A 20,645-nucleotide genomic window follows, 5' to 3' on the forward strand; every position below is an offset into this window, starting at 1 on the left:
TTTTTTTTTTTTTTTATTTACAAATCTTTATTTAGATATTTGCGTAGGCAAGAGTAGCTGCTGAAGCCAAGAGTGTGAACTAGGTCTACTAGGTCAACGAAACGTCTTCGAGTATCTTCAGCCAAATCAAGTCGCCCTTGATTTTAACCCACTCTGGATACTTGCATTATTGTTTTTTTATTTCATCATTTGTTAGTGTTGTTACCGTTTGTGATTTCAGCTTTATTGTCTATTTTCACCTTGTTCTTTTTTTCCTCCCCACTTCTAGCCAACACAGACACCCGCAAACACTTATAATCATCAAGACCACCCTGACACGATCCAGAACAGGATAAAGGATACCGACATCTCTGGGACACATTAACAAAAGCAACATCCTGAAACAGACACATGCGTGCACATACTGGTAAACAGAGGGCAGTTATATATTTACATATAAGATTGGAGCCTGTGTAGCTCAGATGGCAGAGTGTCAGATTTATAGCCACGCTAGTAACATGTCTCTAGGGATGGTGATGTCGGTGCACCACATTGGTTCAGACTGAAATAACTCGACAACTATGGACTTACATGAAATCAATAGGGTTAAGCCTGATACCTCTGGTGATCCCTTGACTTTCATCTTTCATGTATTCATTAAAATATCTCAGGATTGGTTCTAAAGTCTTTACAAAGAGTCATGGTTCCCAAATTTCGTGATCCACTGATTTTCTCTCTAGCACCACCACCAGCAGGTTCTCCTTGTTGGTTTTGAGTTAAAATGTCTCCACAGCTGTTTATTAGTTGTGACTGACTCTTTATCTTTTAAAATCTACCATATCTTTTAAAGTTGTCAGTGTCGTTCACCTCTGAGATGCTAGAAGTTCCTCTCTTATTTCTGCTTCTAATGCCTTGCCATTGAATGTGTTCAATTAATAGCGCTGTTTTGACAAACTGCCTTGAACAGCTACTTAAGTTCAAAACAAGAATGTTCAGAGATTTTTTGTTCCACATGATGGATAATTATAACAAGGGAGTGTTAGTGAAGGAAGTCGTTGTAGTTGTGGCTGACTGTGTCACTAACTTCATCTGCATGAAATAAGATTCATGCCGCAGAAGCATTTCATTTCATTCTTCATAATAGTGAAGACAAAACTAAAGTAAAAAGGTGATCACTGATGAAGTACAGGCAATGTTTACTGTAAATAAATCCTATACACAGGTGCACATGCTGCAATTCCACAGAAAAATATAACATAATATTACAATGTGCCATCTCTGTCACACACACAGAGTCTGGATGCCATCTGCTCAGTCTTTCATGTGTTTCCTGTGAACACTGAGTTCAGTTGAAGCTAAAACAACGACATTGCAATTCTTTTTGTCTACATGGTCATCAGCTGCTCTAAGTTACTTCAGAATGAGTCACTGTTAAAACTTTTGGAATAGTGGTTTATAAATCCGGTTATGTCTAATATGGGGGAAAATAAGATGAAGCATTGTCCAAGGTTCCTCATTAAACATCTTCAGCCAGCCTGTTGATGATGTGGCTCAACATCATGAATGTACAGTTTTTTGTTATTTCCTTGACCTCATTTTTATTCCCCTTTTTTTTTTGTTGTTAATTTCTGTGGTTTTCATGTTCAAATCTGACCTGGTATGACGTTGTTGTCTGGCTCAAATAAGCTGAATCAAGGTCATCTTCGCTCGGTTTGCCTTCCCAAATGACTAGGATTTCAACCAATAGCATGACAGAAATATGCTGCCATAGCTCAGAGTAACCCAGTTTGGAGTCCTGACCCAGATTGTAAAATACACTCTGGTCCTGATGCCAAAACCAACAGAGTCACCAAGCAACCACACATAACACAGAGTGATGGAGAAACCAGGTCTGATCATTGAGAACCAAAGTCAGTAAAGTAAAATCTGGTTGCATGTTCTGCTGGTAGAGGAAGCCAAGTGTATTTTCTTTTACAAGGATTATCATATTTTTTATTTTTCAAGTTGAAAGATAAACGTGTTTGAATTGGAGGTAGCCGTGTCCAGTGGTGGGTTGCTTCACCCTTCTTTGAATCACTCAATGGTAGGTGTAGACATGTCAACCCCAAACCTTGTCCTATTATTATTATTCGTCTCCCTCAGTTAATTCTGCAAAATGTCAGTCCACTCAAATTTGACTCAGTCATTCAGGCGTACTTTGGTGATCCCACTAGCATGACTGTAAACTCTTAAGTCTTATTATCATACCAGATACCTTGACTGAATGATTACAGTACACAGAGCCTCGGGTGCTGTTTTTGTATCTCTGTACGTGAGCTGTTATCAGAAGATTCAAATCTGGCAACCATGCATTTCTTATTATAACCTTCGTGCACAGATGCATACACTTTAAGAAGAGCCAGACTTAGGGAGTAATCAGCTTAGTCACATTGCGCTGAGAGCAGCAGAATAACATATCCAGTCCTGGCTGAATGCCACATTAACCAGCTGAAACAAACTATGTGGAGAATGTAATACACATTCAAGTATCAAACAAGCATAAAGTCTATTTCTGTTGTCGCAGACTCCAACCATCTCTGCCTGCCTGCTCAGATGCAGTCTCTGGACGTACATGCAACATTTTTAACATGTCAGCTTCAAAATGCAGCTGTTTAAGTCAATCACATCATACAGTTGTCTCGTTTTACTCTCATCGCCTGAGACAAATGTTGTCATAGTAGCTACACATTCTGACAAACCTCTGAATGTTTCAGTCTGTATAAATAAACTAAGTTCAGATTTTTGAGATAGGTGCAGTAATAAACATCAACTTTTTCTCTTAATGTTGTTTGTCAGAGACAGGAGGGCAATCATTATAAACAATAATATAGACAATATAATACACTGCAAATGCTCCAGATCAATCCTTCTCAACATGTGTGGAAAACAAAGTGTTTAAAATTCTGACACATCCTGTAAATGAGCTGTTTAAAGGAAGTCTGGGTCTCACACACGTGCACAGCTGAAGAAAAACTGCTTACACTGAGAGAGACCCACAGCAGGAAAAAGAAATAGAGCAGAAACAGAGTGAGAAGTTACATTTCACTGCAAGCAGAGAAAAGTGGGAGAAAGATGTCACTAGAAGCCCTAAATGGAGTTCCCTTCAGCTAATTTCTTTTTTTAATTTCTGCTATTTGGTCATGATTAAAAAAAAAGAAACTTTCAAAAGTAATTCTGTTAAGTCAGCTGTTCCTACCACATCCATCCCATTTCTTTCCAATCATGTTTCAGACCACTTTCCAGGCTTGTTTTGAAAAAACAGCACTTCACGTACTTACTTTCAGACATTTTGCTTATTCAATTTATGACTTTAGTTTTAGATGCTGCTGTTTTCATTCAAACTGGCCCTGCACCAGCTGATTTCACTGATGATTAATTAGCTGCTCGTTGGCTGGAGGTGTGCAAGCCGCAGACTGCAGCTGCTCTGAGGGTTTGATTGGAATAAAGATCTGCAGCTTCTTGTTTCATTGAGACTGAAAATGACTGAATACAACTGAGAACATGTGAAAAATGCATAAAAACTATAAGTAAATGTTCTACTGATGTGTAGAACAAAAAACTGAATAATATCTGGAATGTGATCAAATGTAAAATGAGGGAGGCACATTCCTCAGCTCATGAAAATTCAGGGGGGATGAAGACAAGTCTGTGTGTGTGTGTGCGTGTGTTTTGAGGGGTATCTGGAGGGAAAGCTGGAGTGAGAGCTGGTCTTAAAAAATTAGCCTTGACCTGCAAGTGATTTACGGGTTCCCATGTGGTGAGGATGTGGGAGGTTGGGGCTTGTGTGTGCGTGTGTTTGTGTGTGTGAATGTAAACATTTAAGTGTTTCTTCTTGTGTGCAAATGTGTGTACTTGTGTTTGTGTGTTTGCCACCACAGATGATGTACAGGCCCCTTGTGAGGGTCTGCTGCATGCTCACAGCTCTGTAGCCAGACCAGACACTCACATACGCACACACACACTCTCTCACACAGACACACACACACACACACACACACACACACACACACACACACACACACACACACACACAGAGTTCCAAAGTCCATGTAAAACTCAAACATAAGGAATTGATTTTCTTTCTCTCCTCCCTCACAGGGTGGGGTGGTGTCTCAGTGTGTTTTTTACATGTGGTCTTATTGGTAATCACTCCTCTTCAGCTCGGCCTAATTAGCCTCATTTCTACTTCCACATTCGCCTGGTTCTCACTCTGTAATGATCAGTTCCTTCCCTCTGTGGGGCCAGAGCCATCAAACAAACAGGTCTGTAAGTGATGGCAGATTCAAAACTCCAGAGGCCTGGGAAATCCTGCAAAATCAATGAGCCTCATGCAAGAACCACTGGTATACGAACCCATTCTATCTGAATGGGCACATACATGCATTTGCAGGTGGCACTTATCAGGCTGGAAGAAGTGATGTTTCGTGCACAAGTTTGTGCAGCGAAGAGAGTTGAAACGGACTTCAAACAAGAACAAGCCAAACAGAAAAAGAAGACAGAGAAGTTTAGGATAAGAATAACAATATGTTTCTGCATGAGGCCCAATACAGTGTTTCCCAAAGGATTTTAAGAGACTATGGTGGGTGGACCTTGGACCCTCTCACCGGGGGGGTCCGGGGACATGCCCCCGGAAGAAAATTTTGTACATTTTAAAGTTAAATGTATTAATTTGGTGCAAAATTAAGAGGCTATCTATGAACTTGGTACGCTTTTGAACAATGTTGTCCTCTAATAAACTATTTGATCATAAACCCATTGTATAACTATAAATGGTGATGAAACAAAAGTCTTTTTCCCCCAAAAACATAAACCAAAGAATAGAAGATAGAAAAAGTAATTTCCCTAACATTTTATTTTATTTATTTTTTTACTTTTATTGGACACATGTAATGTGTTTTATACACTGCTCAAAAAAATAAAGGGAACACTTAAACAACACAATGTAACTCCAAGTCACAGCCCAACACCGTGCAGGACGTTTGGCATTTGCCAGAGAACACCAAGATTGGCAAATTCGCCACTGGCGCCCTGTGCTCTTCACAGATGAAAGCAGGTTCACACTGAGCACATGTGACAGATGTGACAGAGTCTGGAGACGCCGTGGAGAACGTTCTGCTGCCTGCAACATCCTCCAGCATGACCGGTTTGGCAGTGGGTCGGTAATGGTGTGGCACAGCCCTCCATGTGCTCGCCAGAGGTAGCCTGACTGCCATTAGGAGATGAGATCCTCAGACCCCTTGTGAGACCATATGCTGGTGCAGTTGGCCCTGGGTTCCTCCTAATGCAACACAATGCAAGACCTCATGTGGCTGGAGTGTGTCAGGAAGGCATTGATGCTATTGACTGGCCCACCCGTTCCCCAGACCTGAATCCAATTGAGCACATCTGGGACATCATGTCTCGCTCCATCCACCAACGCCACGTTGCACCACAGACTGTCCAGGAGTTGGTGGATGCTTTAGTCCAGGTCTGGGAGGAGATCCCTCAGGAGACCATCGGCCACCTCATCAGGAGCATGCCCAGGCGTTGTAGGGAGGTCATGCAGGCATGTGGAGGCCACACACACTGTGGTTTCTTTGATTTTGAGTGTGACTCCAAATCCAGACCTCCATGGGTTGATAAATTTCATTTCCATTGATAATTTTTGTGTGATTTTGTTGTCAGCACATTCAACTATGTAAAGAAAGGAGTATTTAATGAGATTATTTCATTCATTCAGATCTAGGATGTGTTATTTTAGTGTTCCCTTTATTTTTTTGAGCAGTGTACTTTCTGTGAATATGATCCAATTAATCTTATTTCCATAATGTATAGACACCTTATTTTGAAAACGTCATGTACATCTTCAGTCTCCTGGGTCCTAATGTGTGTGTCCATGTTTCTTGTTCCCCCTTTTGTATGAATGAATGAATGATTTTATTTGATGATTAAAACCACGCATAACACTGCACTGCAGTCATAACATATAACAAAACTCACAGATGATAAAACACAGTAAAGCCTTGAGACTTATTTCCATCATGATCCTCCAGTATAACACTGAACACACCACAAGATAAAGCAAAACAACAACAAGACAGCAAGCAAAGACAATACAATCAACAAATAGCAGGCAGCGGGATAGCTAACTTATGTCAACATGCTCTTTTTTTCTTGGTCATAAAAAGTTAAAAACTGAAATTAAATGGGGCTTTGTAACCATTTCTTTGAAGTGTAACTTATTAGTGTTATTATTATAGTATTTTCTAACCCTTATTATGTTTTTTTTTCTATGTGACTAACAACATTTTTGAGTTAGTCCAGTATTGAGCGTAGCAGCAGCAAAACAGGGCTACAATGTAATCCTTGTCAAAAGTATGTCCACTAAAGTGCTGTGGAAATAATCCCTACTGTATCACTCTTTTCAAAGCCACCAGACTTCTTTGATCTAAAAGTATTTTTACGTCGCAGAACACGAGAGTTGCTGGTTTACTGCTGCGTCGCTTGGCTAGTTTTTATTTTGTCTGTTTGTGTTAGTGTGACTTTGGTGTTTTAAAGGGTTAAAAAATGCCAAACTAACCACTTGAGGCAGTGGGTAAAATTACTATTTTTGTTAAGGGAGTCTGGTGGCTTTGAAAAGCGCAAAATCGTGACTGTTTCCGATTTAATAAAAAGGATCTTACTTTTTTTTTTAAAAAGGTCTGTCTCTGTATGAATCATTCCCATAATGTTATATCAGATACTTATAATAACAGTCACTTTAGTGGACTTACTTTGCACTAACAGCACGCTTGCTCAGTACTGGACCACTTTCAAAAAATGTTGTACCGATTAGTCCCACAGACACAATGAGATTTGAAATTGTGCATCTCATAGAGCACACTAAGTGTAGCCTTAAAGAGTTTTGTTTGATTTGTGGGCAGATTGCATCGAAAAAGTATGAAGTCTGTTAAAATTAGCTCGCTCTTAGTAGTGAGAAATTATTAACGACGTACTTTGTCCCATATTTTTAACAATTTGTATTTGTTAAGTTAGCAGCATCTTAATATTAATGGTTCTTTTTTCCACAATCAACCCCTGCAGCCATCCACTTATCCCTCCTGCATCTCCCTGTTAGTGGAAACATGTTTTTTGTTATCTTCTTCCCAGCAGTCCTCTTGTTTTTGGTTTGTCACCCTCTACTTGATTTCATTTTCATGCCTCTGCCCTCCCCCATTTCCCCTCATCTTCCACCCTCTCTGACTCACAGATCATCTGGGATCATTAGAAGGCAGATTTAAATTACATTGAATGCTCCTCCGGGACTTCGCCCAATTTCCAAGTAAACAAAATCCACAAAACGTCTTTTATCGTATTAAGAGCAGCAAACGAACAAATCTCTTGTACTAGTGATGTTAGTTGTCATAAATAGTTGGATTAGAAAGAGATTCTTCAGTAAGACAAGAGAAAGAGAAAGAGAACGTGTGTGAATCTTTTAATTGGCTTTTCTTAAATTTAAATATTTGCAAATTCTTAAGTTGTTTTTGCCCAGTTTGAAGATCATGCTAGCTCAGTGCCAGCTGAAGTATGAGGGGTCAGAGGTCACACATGACTGATGTTCCCCAGGGTGAAGAACTATGCTGTTCTGGATGGAAGCACACACACACACACACACACACACAGCTCGCAAACACAGCGTTTCTTCATAACCTTCCTGAAATAGCAGCCATAGTTGTAATGTCTGCAGTTGGTTAGATTTTTGATTCAACCCTTTAAGATTTACAAAGTCTTTTCAATCTCTATCAGTGACCACGATAGTTTTCAGTAAAACAAATCTAGGCCAACATTTGTAAAGGTCAGTAGAATCATTTTGCTGTTTCCATTTCCATTCTGGCTTTAAAACAACAAACGGAGGGATTGTTTACGACACTAAATATATACTGAGGGTTTTGGCTGCATTTTAAGTTTCTCTCAGTGCCGGATTTCTGACAATGCTTTTACATCTTATTCCACCACTTCAGCTTGAAGTAACATGAGGCAACTTTGTGATCTTCTTTTGTCTTTTATGAGAAAAATGAGCTCCCATGATTACAATTGCAGCATTTCATTCAGATATACCTCATCAGGAATGAACTACATTTCTTCTCCTCTCCTCTCTGTTTTGGCAGCAGAAACAGAGGAACAGTCTCATGTTACTTTTAACATTTTTGTTTGCATCACATACATAATAGTCATGATAGTTTTACTGGAGACATAATGAATCCTGCCCTTATGTATAGCTTTACGCCTTGACTCCACTGGGCACAGCTCTATGACATCATGTCTGCATCCTAGGTTTTGTTTTTTTCCTCTGCACAGCTTCATACGCCACAGAGAGTGTTTCAGAAGCAGAGCTACCCAGCTAGCATGGGTATGTAGGCAGCATAGTTAAATTGTGTCTTTTTTTCTGTTTTGAAATGTTTATAATTGATATACGATCGTGAGTCTGCACAGGGTCTTTTATTTTGAAAATATCCAGCTTCTCTATGCCACACAAGCATTGTGTCTAGAAAGGCAGCTCTGAAGGCCCATCGCAACCAGGGTGGAGCGCCGGTGAAATCAAGTAGTACTGTGTTCCTACAGCTTCTTATTCTATTGTAGTTATGTGACTGTATTTTTTCACATTTCACCTTGTTTAATATCACTTTTTGCTGTCGCTTCAACCTATTTTTTTCTGCTAGTGTCCCTGTTTGATCTCATTTCTTATTGAGTACTTAATTCATGGTTCTGATGATGTAATTAACAACTCCACCTCGTTCTCATTAAGGCGCTCTTACCTGGATTGGAAAACCTAGAGTTAACTTAGCCAGTTGATAACCAGCAAGGTGATGCCGATTATTCAGGATCACCAATGTCGGACTCAGTGAAGCCTCATAACTTAAACTGAACCAGAACAAGGTAAACTTGCTTTGTGGTTTAGGACTGGTGCAAAGACAATCCGATTACATTTTTGACAAAGCAAAGTAGTAGTATGTAAACACATTTTGTAAGAGAAAGGCTATAAACATTAACATCAAGGGTGTGGACAGCCATCTTTCTCCTTTTTCCTCATCCAGTTTAATGTTGCATCACTGCCTTCTACTGTTTATCTTTCTTCTTGCCTGAGTATTATGGGTACGCCTTGATGCTAAGTGGGAAGCTGAAAAGTCTTGCTGGAGACGGGGAGAGCTATGTGACGTTTTGAACTGGATTGTCACAACTTCTGACATATTCACACAATCATAGGGTCAAAGGTGGAGGACGAAGACATCATATATCACATACAGCGTAAATATAATCCCACCTGACAGAGTCGAGGTGGTATTCAGTGGTGAACTGAGCCTTTAATCTGGTTGTCTTCCTGCCAAAGTGGCTGCTAGACAAACTAAACATCTAAAAGCATTTGATTTGTAACTGGTGTTAACACATCACAGTGGTATGATGAGGTTTTGTTTTCAGGTCATCCAAACGATTGTTGTTTTAAGTGAGTGAATTAGCACTGGACACCAGCTTTCCACATTCTGCTCTGTTAAAATGTTTAGACGTAGTTTGAAGAGGGAAGAAGGGAGGGGCATGTTACAAAGAAGTGAAAGGGAGCAGGGGAAATAGAAAAATAACAGTGGGTTTAGAAAGTTAAAATGCTCAGGGTGATGGGAAATTTGTAGTATTCAGCACTTTGGATCTTTCAGTCCCAACGTGCTGTAAAAGGAAATTTAAATTCTATAAGCCTTCAATTGTATTTCTGTCTTTCTATGCATTAATACATGTTTACACTTATCTGTGTAGTGTGCCCAAATGCCCAATGAAGCCAATGTAATGAAATCCCTGAAATATAGATATAATGTAGTTTTCACATCCCACTGCTACATTTTATATGTCTAAACACTGGTGATGGAAAAAGTATTACAGTCTTTTTTTTGATGCAACATAAATTAAAGGGGTTACATTTGAGCGGTGTGGTGGTGATGGGACAGTGGATAAGACACATGCCTTTGATGTGAGAGACCAGGGTTCAATTCTCCACTGGGCAAGACACCTAACCACTAGGAATGTCCCTCTGACAAACTTAGCAATTGTGAGTCCACCTGGCAAATGCCAAAAAGTCCAATGTTTGCTCAACTCCTGGTGGAAATATCTGACTCTTTACCTGGTAAACACTCAATCTTTCTTCACCAGCTAGACGCTTACTTTGTCTGTCTGCCATCCTGTACTATGCCGGTAGCTTATAGCAAGTTTATTATAGCTGTTTATCGCTGAAATTGTCATGAAACCAAAACAATGAGCTGAAAGACTATAATGAACTCAAGATGGCGCCGGAAAAGCGGCAGCCTGTTGCACGCAGTGTGGTTAGTGTGTTTTTATCTAATTTCCTGTGAAGGATCAATAAAGTATCTATCTATAAAACGGTGATATTTCTAATAGCTATTTTTTAACTTAATATAGGCTACTGTTGAATGAATCTGAAATAAAATATACATTTGTTGTATATATGTTGTATATATTATTTAATTATAACATGCAAAATAAGTAGTAACTGCTGTAGAATAAACATAGTGAAGCACAAAGTACAATATTTTGCTTTGAAATGTTGAGGGTAGAATGAAAAGGAAGTAAAGTACAAATAAAACTGTACTTAACATTTAAATTTTCAGTTTTATACATCTTTTAATGCAGCCGTAATGGATTACAACTGACCTAAATTTACCTTTCACCTCCCTATTATTTATTTTATAAGGTGAAAAAAAACTTTCCCAGTCCCTAGCTGTTGCACACCGTATCTGAGCCTGAATACAACTGTATGTAAACAACACATAGAGCATGAATAAAGCGAAAGGCAAAAAAGGGGACAGAGGAGGACAAGCAACATTCAGTTCTTCCACAGGAAATAAGAAAAAAAAGATGTAGCTTAAAGGAGAGAAGAGAGTGTGTTAGACGAGTTGTCCTCCTCTGCAGATATAATTTCTCTGGCTTTTCAGCTTGCCATTTTTCACATAGCTGGTGTGCTCTCTTTTTTCCATTTTCTCAGATTTCTTTATCTCTACCTGTCCTCCACCGTCCTGTCTCCATCACTCTCTTTGTGTGTATCTCTTTTTCCTCTGGCTCTGTTTATGTCCGTCTCTTCTCTCAGTTTTAACTCATTCTGCAGACCTCCCTCGGTCCCCTCTCCCAGCCTGCCATTCACCTTGGCCACCGCCTCCCTGCTGCGTGTTGTGTTATTTAGTGATATCCAGGGTTCCTGTGTGTTTAGGCCGAGCCAGAGCAAAGATTAAAAGACTCTAAAGTAACTTAATCTCTTAAATCTGTTGACATAAACTCTTCACACGCAGTGTACATCTCTATTTTCCTGAGGAGATACAAACATCTGGACTCTTCACACACACACACACACACACACACACACAGAAACACACGTCTGGCTTCTCTAAGTCCTCAAATGATACAAACATCTGTACGTTCCAACACACAAATACACAACCCTGCACAAACACATTCATCTTCTACAAAAGATGAAAAACATCTGCCTACTCCAACCCTCGTACAGATACGCACACACATTGACAGTGACTGTCCACATCTGTGCGTACTGGCAAGTCCCTGAACATAATCCCTTTCTGATTATGTTCATCAATAAACAGCTGAGTGTGGAGTTATGTGAGCAATGTCTGTGATAACTATGGCATCCAGATGTGGATTACACTTAAAATCCAGGCTGTTTATGTTTATCAGGCCAACTTCCAGACTTCTATCACAGCAGCAGCCTCCTGTGATTTATTGTGAACTGACAAGGAGCCTTCTCATAAGTGTTTGGAAATCATATAAAACACTGCCCACTGAAGTTCACAGGCAGCTAACCAGAGATAAGTTCTCACTTTTGTGTTGTGCTTCGTCCGATGAAACCATCCAAGCTGTGAAGGCGTCAAGGCTCCGATCCTGGCGGAGTCACTTCATCTTCACTAAACACACTGAAATAATAAGAAATAATCATAATACTGGTTGGTTTATGCTGTTGAAAAATTACGAATATAAAACTGAAAGCAGTCCACATACAGTTTACAGGTGATCTAAAAGACATTAGAATATCGTGGCAAAGTTCATTTTCTTCTTTAATTTAATTTAAAAAATGAAACTTTCATATATTCTAGATTAACCAGCCACAAAGTGATTAATTTTATGCCTTTTTTTAGTTAGTTTAATCTTGATGATTGCAGCTTACAGCTCATGGAAATCAAAACTCCATTATGCAAAACCATTGGAATTTTAGAATGAAGATTTATAATACAGAAATGTCGACCTGAGAAGAGCTCTAATCAGCCAATTAACTCAAAACACCCGCAAAGGTTTCCGTAACTTTTAATCTCTGGTTCTGGTGCTCACAATAAACTTTACCACGTGTTTCTATTTTTTTGGGATGCACATGTACACCCAGTTGCCAGTTTATTAGGTACAAATAATCTAATACAACAGTCCTGCAATAACTCCTTTCATGAAAGTGATAATGTTCACTTTTGGTTGAAACTGTTTTCAGAGATGTGTCAGGAGGCCACAGTTTGATGTGCTGCTGAACTGCATTGCATTATACTGAAAAAGGACACAACAGAGGAGGGATCCTTCTTCCAGGACCGACAGTAAAATTACAGTACTGACAATCAATCTCATCCTCAGCTGACTTTTCCCAACTGAGTCGTGCGTCTCTCCACATGCTTTCTGCCATCTGTCTCAGTCTAAAGGACACTCAGTCATGATCTATTTCTTTCTCTCTACTGTCTTTTACTCTCACAGCTGAGAGGAAGGAAAGAGGGAATCCCTATTTCTCATTCTCTCTTCCTCCATCTCTCATCGGCCTCTGTGTGTTTCTGTCTCCAGCTAAGACTGATAAAGAGACGTCACTCCCTCTGTACAAGTCTCTCCAGTTCTCTGTCTTCATCACTCTGTGATGTGAGGGACTTGAGGAGGAGGAAATGGAGAGGAGAGGAAGAGGAGGAGGAGGAGGAAAGAAGTTCTGGGTTTGTAATCATACAAACTCTCCACGGCCTTCCCCTCGATTTGCCCTGCTGTCAACACCACTTAAACTGAGCCCTATACATGATGTACATACACACATAATGCACATGTGCATGCAGACTGTATGATAGCAAGCATTTTGTAGCATTTCTGCTTTATAATATTCAGCAGGACTACTGTATTGTAAGATATTTAATGAAATAAATGTGTTTAAAATACATTAAATGGTTGTGTTTGAGTACAGTACTTTAGCAGCATCAAAACAAATTACATATATTTGATTCTGAATTTAGATTGGTCAGCTATCCATCTGTTTGTCTGTTACTCTTCCAGTTTCTCCATCTTACCTCTGATCTGTTTTTGATTTGTCAGTCTACTGATGCAGTATAATATATGAAATCTAAAGGATATGTTTGTTAGGGAAATTTAGAGGGAAGCTGGGCAGAAACTACCTCCATCATGAACTGATTATGCCATAATCTGGATGGAGTACCACTAGACTGCAACAGGACAATTTACTTCATGACAAGCCCTCAGTCATGCAAAGGATACACTAACTTTAAACTTTGTAGTTTAAAAGTTGCTCACATGAAGTCAGTGTGTTCAGACCTGAAGAGCTACCTTTATTTTACTGGCAAGTGCACAATATTACAGATTAAAAAATACTACTGAAGACCTGCAGTACCCAGTGATCTGCCACAACATGCTAAATGTTAGAAGAACTGAGGTTTGTTGTGTTTCAAATGATAATCCTAATATCCTAATATGTTAAAATGGTTACCACATTCACCATCTTATTCTTGTGTGCTAGCATGCTAACATTAGCTAATCAGCACTAAAGACAAAGGACAGCTGGCAACTGGGGATTATTTGTATTAATTAAATTGATAATATTTTGACCTGGTGACGTGCTTGATGGTCAAAAATCATTAAAGTTATTACAGTTCATCCTCTGGAGTACACATTTCAAAGTTCAATGCAATCCATCCAATATTTGATGAGATATTTCACTCAGAACCCCTTCAGCCTCATGACAGATTTCAATACACCATATAGTTGTGGAGATATTTCAGTCCGGAAAAAAGAGGTGGACTGACATTCACATCCGTAGGGCCATGACGCTAATATTGCAAAAATATACAGTCATTGGAAAGAGATAATATGACCCAACAAGATCAAGATAATTAGATTTTTATTCAGATTGAACTATGATTCATTGTTTTAGTGAAATAAAAGGAAATGAACGAAGCAACATCCTACTGCTTTAGATATCAAGCTATTATCATGAAATGGTATTGTGCTTTGAATAATGTGTGATAGACCCAGTATCATAAAGGGATATAAAATGAAATATTAAATTACAGACATTTATCCAAAGCACTTGAACATAACTCATTGTGTTGCTGGAATACACTTTGGAACTAAACCTGACATATTTCATTAACACAGTCTAATGCTCACTACTACACCACTGATGACTCTTCTGAGACAACTCTGCTAGACAAATGACTGACTTAAGTGTGTTGAGTCTAATGGGTCAGTGGGTTTTATCTGTCCGTGAGCTGCAGGCATCAGACTGTTCATTTAATACACTAATAGATTCAACAGAACCTGGAAGAAACGATGCTCACAGCAGATGTAATATATGATACCTGAGGGTCTCGTTACAGCTGACTGGGATTTATCTCAACTACTGCGTGGAAGTTTGTTAGAATTTAAAGCTATAGAGATATATGACAATATTTTGATGACATGACTAATACTTTTTTACCTGTTCTCTTTTTGGACTTCTTTGTAACAAGGCTTCTTGCTTCCCTTGCATGTTTGTAGCTACACTGACAGCTTAGCACAGTTTTGGACCACTAGAAGTTTAAAGTATTTTAACCTTTTACGACAACTTAATGACTCAAAAGGGTTTCCAGTATGCACTTAATGGACACAACCAATGCATCCCAAAAGTCTCTGCTTGGGCTATAAACCTGCAGGTTAAAAATCCAAGCTGCCCCATGTGCACAGAATCTGATGGATTCAGCAGAACATAAGGAAGGATGCACTTTGCTAGTTATTATGGTACCAGCTGTTACTGCAGTTCAGGATTTACAGAACTTTAAACTACTGTCTTAAAGTTACTTATAGAATCTAATTAGATCTCCAGTTAAACTGAGACGAGTCTCATTTCAGCAACATCAAAGTTTTAATGTGGTTAACATATTAATTACATTTTATATTAAGCTTGATCTAAATCCCCTTTTAAACTTAGACTTATTCTACTGTTGAACCTGTTAATACAACAAGACACTACTGCACATTGTGTGGTCAGCTCTTTCTTTTTATGGTTGCACTGAGGTTTGTCCTGCCTGAAACAACAAAGTGAATCTGGCATCTATGATTTGTGCTTCTGTTTGGTCTGTCTTTACATAAGTTTGACAAGTTCAATGCTTTAATGCCCCCTTGAGCCTCACCTGTTTGACTACACAGGCATGTAAAACGCATGTTTAGTACAGCCAGATCTGTACAAACGTGGCATCCTTTTGTAACACATAAACAGGGTGATGTCTTCCCAGTCTGCTTAAAGTGTGTTTTGAGTTTATGGAAGTCTGGGGAAAGGACACATTTTTAATTTTGAAGATCTGTAACCAGATTGGTCGTGTGGCAGGAGAGGCAACTATTATTTAAACCTGCAATAACTGTTTTGTTGTTTGTTTTTTGGGGGAAGGCAGAAAAAACATGTTGTGAACACAACATTGACATAGTGTCACATTTTAAAAGGCAGTGGCCTTTTCTCTGAAAACTTTATGCTATGAGAGCAAGCTGAGAGTGAACCAGAAGAGTACAGATGTGGGCTGACAAATAAATAATGAGCTAAAACTCACTATTAAGCTCCAACGGGAGCTGCAGATTCAGCTGATCATTCTCTGTAGGTTCACTACCTGAGACACATTTTATGCTGTCACATTGTCCTTTGATACATAAAAAATACTTTTTTGTTAACAAAAAAGTTATTATCTTACTTAAAAATGTCTGTTTCCGTGCAGTCATCAGAATATCGTGATTTACTGTAACCTAAAATTAAATCAAGAAAGTACTTAATTTTACTGCATTTCAACAGTTTATTTTAAAAACTTGGTGTAAGGTAGCTTTACCCCAGAAAAGTCCACTAAACCACAAGAAGTTGTGTTGTTTACATCTCTGGTTTGTTTGAAATAAACAGAAGAACTGGTTTGTTGGTGAGGTCAGAAATAGATCAAGTACCACCAAGCAAAACTGAAAACATCACAGCAATAAGTGCGTAAAATTATGAACTCTTTAACCCTACAACAGTTTTTTTTTAAACTAAATTTAAATTGTCAGAAAACCAAATAATTCAACAGAGCAAGATGTAAATGTAAAATCTTTGTAAAATCCTGTTGTTCAGACTTCAACTATCTACTTATTTTGTTTCATCCACCTGCCACATTACATTTGTTCTTCTGTCATAAAAATCTCAGGACACACACATAGACACACATGCACACACACATATACACACACCACGTGAAAGAAAATAAGAATAAAGACCACAGTGGGAACCTGTTGGTGTGTGTATTTGATACCTAGAGGCCCTGTAGGGAGTCAGGCCAGTGGGTTCAATCTAGCAAAGAACAGCTTCTACTTAGAAACACACACTCCTACTGGCCTAAGCGGCACTGTCACTTCTCACACTCTTGATGTTGGTGCATCTGAGTGCAGCAGTCTGTTAGCACAGCCATCTGGAGCTCCGGAGCCCATCTCTGCACAGCAGGTAGAGACTTGATCTCTCCTGTCAGCTGATTAAAGCTTGAGTTTCAAAACTAATTGGCTGTTATGTACTGATTATTTGATTAGAGTGTAATTTAGGTCCACTGCTCTCATCAGGAGTGGCTGAGATCCACAAACCTGATTTCCACTTGCTCATTTCAGTAATTTTTATTTTAGTGTGGTGAGTCATTAAATCAGCAATTCACACAAAGTTCCTACAAACACGTTTTGTGTCAGTGAAAGTAAGTAGTGATTCAGCCCACAGTGTAGCCAGTTCCTTAAAGATGAAATATGTACCTCTAATTACATTGTCACCCTCTATCAAACAAAATAAATTAACTTGTGTTTGAACGGCAACAAACATGGCAGACCATCCCTAGTCATAGTTTAAAGTATGTAGGCAAGTATGCGAACAACACATGCACATTGGGAAAAAGACAACTAAGTTGGGAGACTTATTGCAAGACAAGGGTCAAAAGAAAAGGTTTATAAATTCAGCACCCTTGAATCCCCTTCATATCTTCCATTTGCAAAGCCTCAGATAAGCACTTCTATTTTAAGTCTCATTTTGCAGTCTGCAATTTGTTGGAAGAAGTAATTCCAATATTTATCTATTCCTCATATTTTGCTGGTGATTTAAATGACTGAAACTACAAAAATTGAGGGTTTCTGTTATCCAAATGTCAGTGTTGTTACCAGAAACGTTTGATACTATTTAGAGTTTTAAAGAGGTGGTATTATGCTTTTTGGCCTTTTCCCTCTCCTTTATTGAGTTATATCTCTTTTTTGTGCATGTAATAGTTTTGCAAAGTGAAAAAGCCCAAAGAAAACTCTGCTCTGAACTGCTTGAAAACAGCTCGTTTGTAGTCCAGCCGTTTCCCTTTCATCCATGTCACGTCACAGGGTTGAAAGCTAAATGTGCCTCACATAACGCTCACCAAGCGGCTACTCCGACACTCCCTCAAAAACACTGGTGGCAAAACACTGAGCTGCAGCACACCTCTCCTCTCCCTTCAAAACACTAGCTACCCTCCAGGCAGTCAGTGGACATATAGTTGTTACTGTGATGTAGAGACAGAGCTCAGTTAAAACTTTATGGATGAAAGATACTTTTGTTACAGATTAATAACTCACCACTCTGAAACTCTTGCTCCAGTCCATGTTGCCAAGCTGGTCGGCAACATGTACAGCTGAAACGAAGCTGTGTTAACTGGTTTGTCATTGGCTCGTCCTTCTCTGCTTCTGATTGGCTAGTAGTCCTTAACTAGGAACTGTGCATGTCGAGCTACCAACAAAGATCATTTAGAAACAAGATGTATCACTCCATAGCTAAAACGAAGCCTTCACATACAAGAGGAGCTGCAGCAATGTGCAGTATGAAAAAAAAATATGGTGTTTTTTGAAAATTAAACCATGTAAACCTGTTCTGGTGAAACCACTAAATAGCATTATGAACCTGAAAGCATAATACCACCTCTTTAATATGATAAGCATCAACAATATATAACCCACAATAAGTAAAACAATGTTTGAAGCGATAAAGTATTTGCCTGAAGACACTTCAGCAGCTTTTTTGGCCAGTCTGGAGCTCCATCTGTTTTGTACATGAAAGTAATTATCTAAAGAAATTAGAGAATCAAGGATTTGTGCTTTATATTCAAACCCAAACTATAAAAATGACGGCCCACTCTCAACTCCTTTAACCTCTGTCTAATGTTGCTTTCTCCATTTCGGTCCAATGGCCAAGAAGCAAGAAGTTGCTTTGCATTAGTGTAGCCGGTGCCCTTATGGAGCAGTAACCTGATATCTGAAAATGAGGAGAATGCATATATGTGGCACAGCATGCAGGGCTGCACAAAGGCTCAGCAGGCTTATATTTGGAAAATATGGCTCAAAACCTGAACTGCTGCCAGGACTGCAGGGGCCTCAGTTAAAAATGTATGTACTCATAATACTGTAAGGTACTGTAGATAAAAACATATGTCAAGTGCCATAAGACTGAATCCTTAAAAAGGTCTTCTCTAACTTATTGTATATTGCTGTAGCATTTTGCAACTTAACTTCTTGTTATTAGTCCACCTGGAAGAGAAATATGATGATTTATTCTTGCAGTTTCACTTTGCATAACTCACTCTGATAGGAAGAGTTGGCCGAATGCCTAAAATATAAATGTGAAGCTACATTCTGTGGATGTGGGAAGCTTTTTGCCGGTGTTTTTCCTTTCACATGATCGACATTGCTTGGCATAATGTAGACCATTGAAAGGGCCCTGTGGGGTGAGCTCAGCCAATCTGAAATTTCACCCAAGTGTGAAATGGAAATTCTTGTTCTGCCTCCCGAGGCAATGAGCATTTTACTCAGACAAATGACACTTTCAGGGGGGCGTCCCGGCTCAGTGACAGCTCAGCCAGTTAACGTGAAAATCTTCTCCAAAAACACTACAACTGATATTTGTTTAACCTGGGATGGATCAACTGTGATTTGTTGTTTTGAGTGAAGCTGGAGAAAAGAGGAGATTCTCTGTTCACTATGTTTTCCTCTCCTCAGTAGGTAAACCAGATGCTTTGGAGAAACCATGGTTATGAGCAGGACTCCGCTGGAAAACCTTTGAAAACCTTAGTGAGCGCTGAAACATGCTGATTCATAACGTGAAGTTACTGGTGGAGGTTTAACGGTAAGTTAGTCACCTGAAATTCACGTGCCACGATCCCCTGGAGAGACATTGTATCACACAAGTTACAGAATGGAGCTTCTTCCCTCAAAAATGATCTTTGTCTGAGTTCCAGCTCGCAGAGAAAGTTTAATTTTGTTCCGCCATCAAGTTGCTCTGGAATTTAAGTTAATTAGTGACATCCAATATATACTTCCGCCATCGTTTTAACTGTCAAGTGACCGTTTGCACAGGCAAAAAATGAGAAGCTGCTACCTCAATGTTTTGGGGAGCCTATCTATTTTTCCAGGGTCCTGTGTTCCCCAATTCAATTTCCTCTGATTGTGACATTAAGGAGACCTTTCAAAGGGTTTTATGTTCTCAGCAATGTTTTTTCCCTAGGTCCAGTGTTCAATGTACTGTATGTTTTCCTGGGTCAATATGTTGAAATAGCTTACAACCTCCTTGAAACTTACACTAGGAGTTTAGTAAAGAAAAGGTCTTATTTTGATCAGCTTTACTTTAGCCAATAGCGATTTGTCAAAATACGACAGGGTTGGCCCCAAATCTGATCCTCAGGGAATCTCTAAATACTGCTATAAAATTTAGACATTAGGCCAGTGACTCTGGGGTGCTGACGTTCATCCAAATAAGTTTTGTGCAGATGCTACGTTGGCTGTTCCAAGAAGCAGCTTTACTGAGTTACCTGGATAAATTTGCTCAGTAAATGCCGGAATCCCTAAAAATCCTGGACTGAAGTTCTGTGTTTTTCTCTGCAAATGTATGCATTACTATTTCAACAGTAAACCATGGATTCCATTTAGCAACATTTCTTTTTACGACATCTCGTTTTCTACACATGGCAAGGCAATAGCAGAAGGGTTAAAGTAAGGTAAAGGTCTGTGACGGGATGTGAACTCTGGTCTCCTGCATGAAAGTCGAACAACACCCTTACTTTTAGCTTTGCCACATGAAGGAAACACTACCTTCAGCTTTGCCACTAAATGTTGGCATTGGATGCAAATTGTGAGCTGTCTAATAGGGATGTTACTCCTTTAGATGCTGAGCAATACAGTTTACTAAACCTGCTTCTGGGAACAGCCCCCTGAATTGGGGCCTGTTCCAAGGAGTGGTGGGTTTAAAGGGTTCATTGGTGGGGTAGTGGCACACAATTCATGTATTAAAACCACGTCCTACAGTGCCATCAGCTTAGTAGTGTTTT

The 20,645-nt window shown here is 39.2% G+C and overlaps 1 protein-coding gene across 2 annotated transcripts in view; it reads right to left on the reverse strand.

The window, feature by feature from the left end:
• ripor3 (RIPOR family member 3) overlaps positions 1–20,645 on the reverse strand; it is a 67,983-nt gene that overhangs the window by 33,390 nt on the left and 13,948 nt on the right. The window contains exon 1 of one of the 2 annotated variants that reach the window (XM_046028637.1): positions 11,865–11,883. The exons of the other annotated variant lie outside the window; for it this stretch is intronic. The gene's annotated coding sequence lies outside the window, so the exon portion shown is untranslated. Of the gene's footprint in view, positions 1–11,864; positions 11,884–20,645 lie in introns of those variants that run through there. 2 annotated transcript variants of the gene reach the window in all.

This window comes from Micropterus dolomieu, linkage group LG18 (genome assembly GCF_021292245.1).
Source record: "Micropterus dolomieu isolate WLL.071019.BEF.003 ecotype Adirondacks linkage group LG18, ASM2129224v1, whole genome shotgun sequence".
In the NCBI taxonomy this organism is placed as follows: Eukaryota; Metazoa; Chordata; class Actinopteri; order Centrarchiformes; family Centrarchidae; genus Micropterus; species Micropterus dolomieu.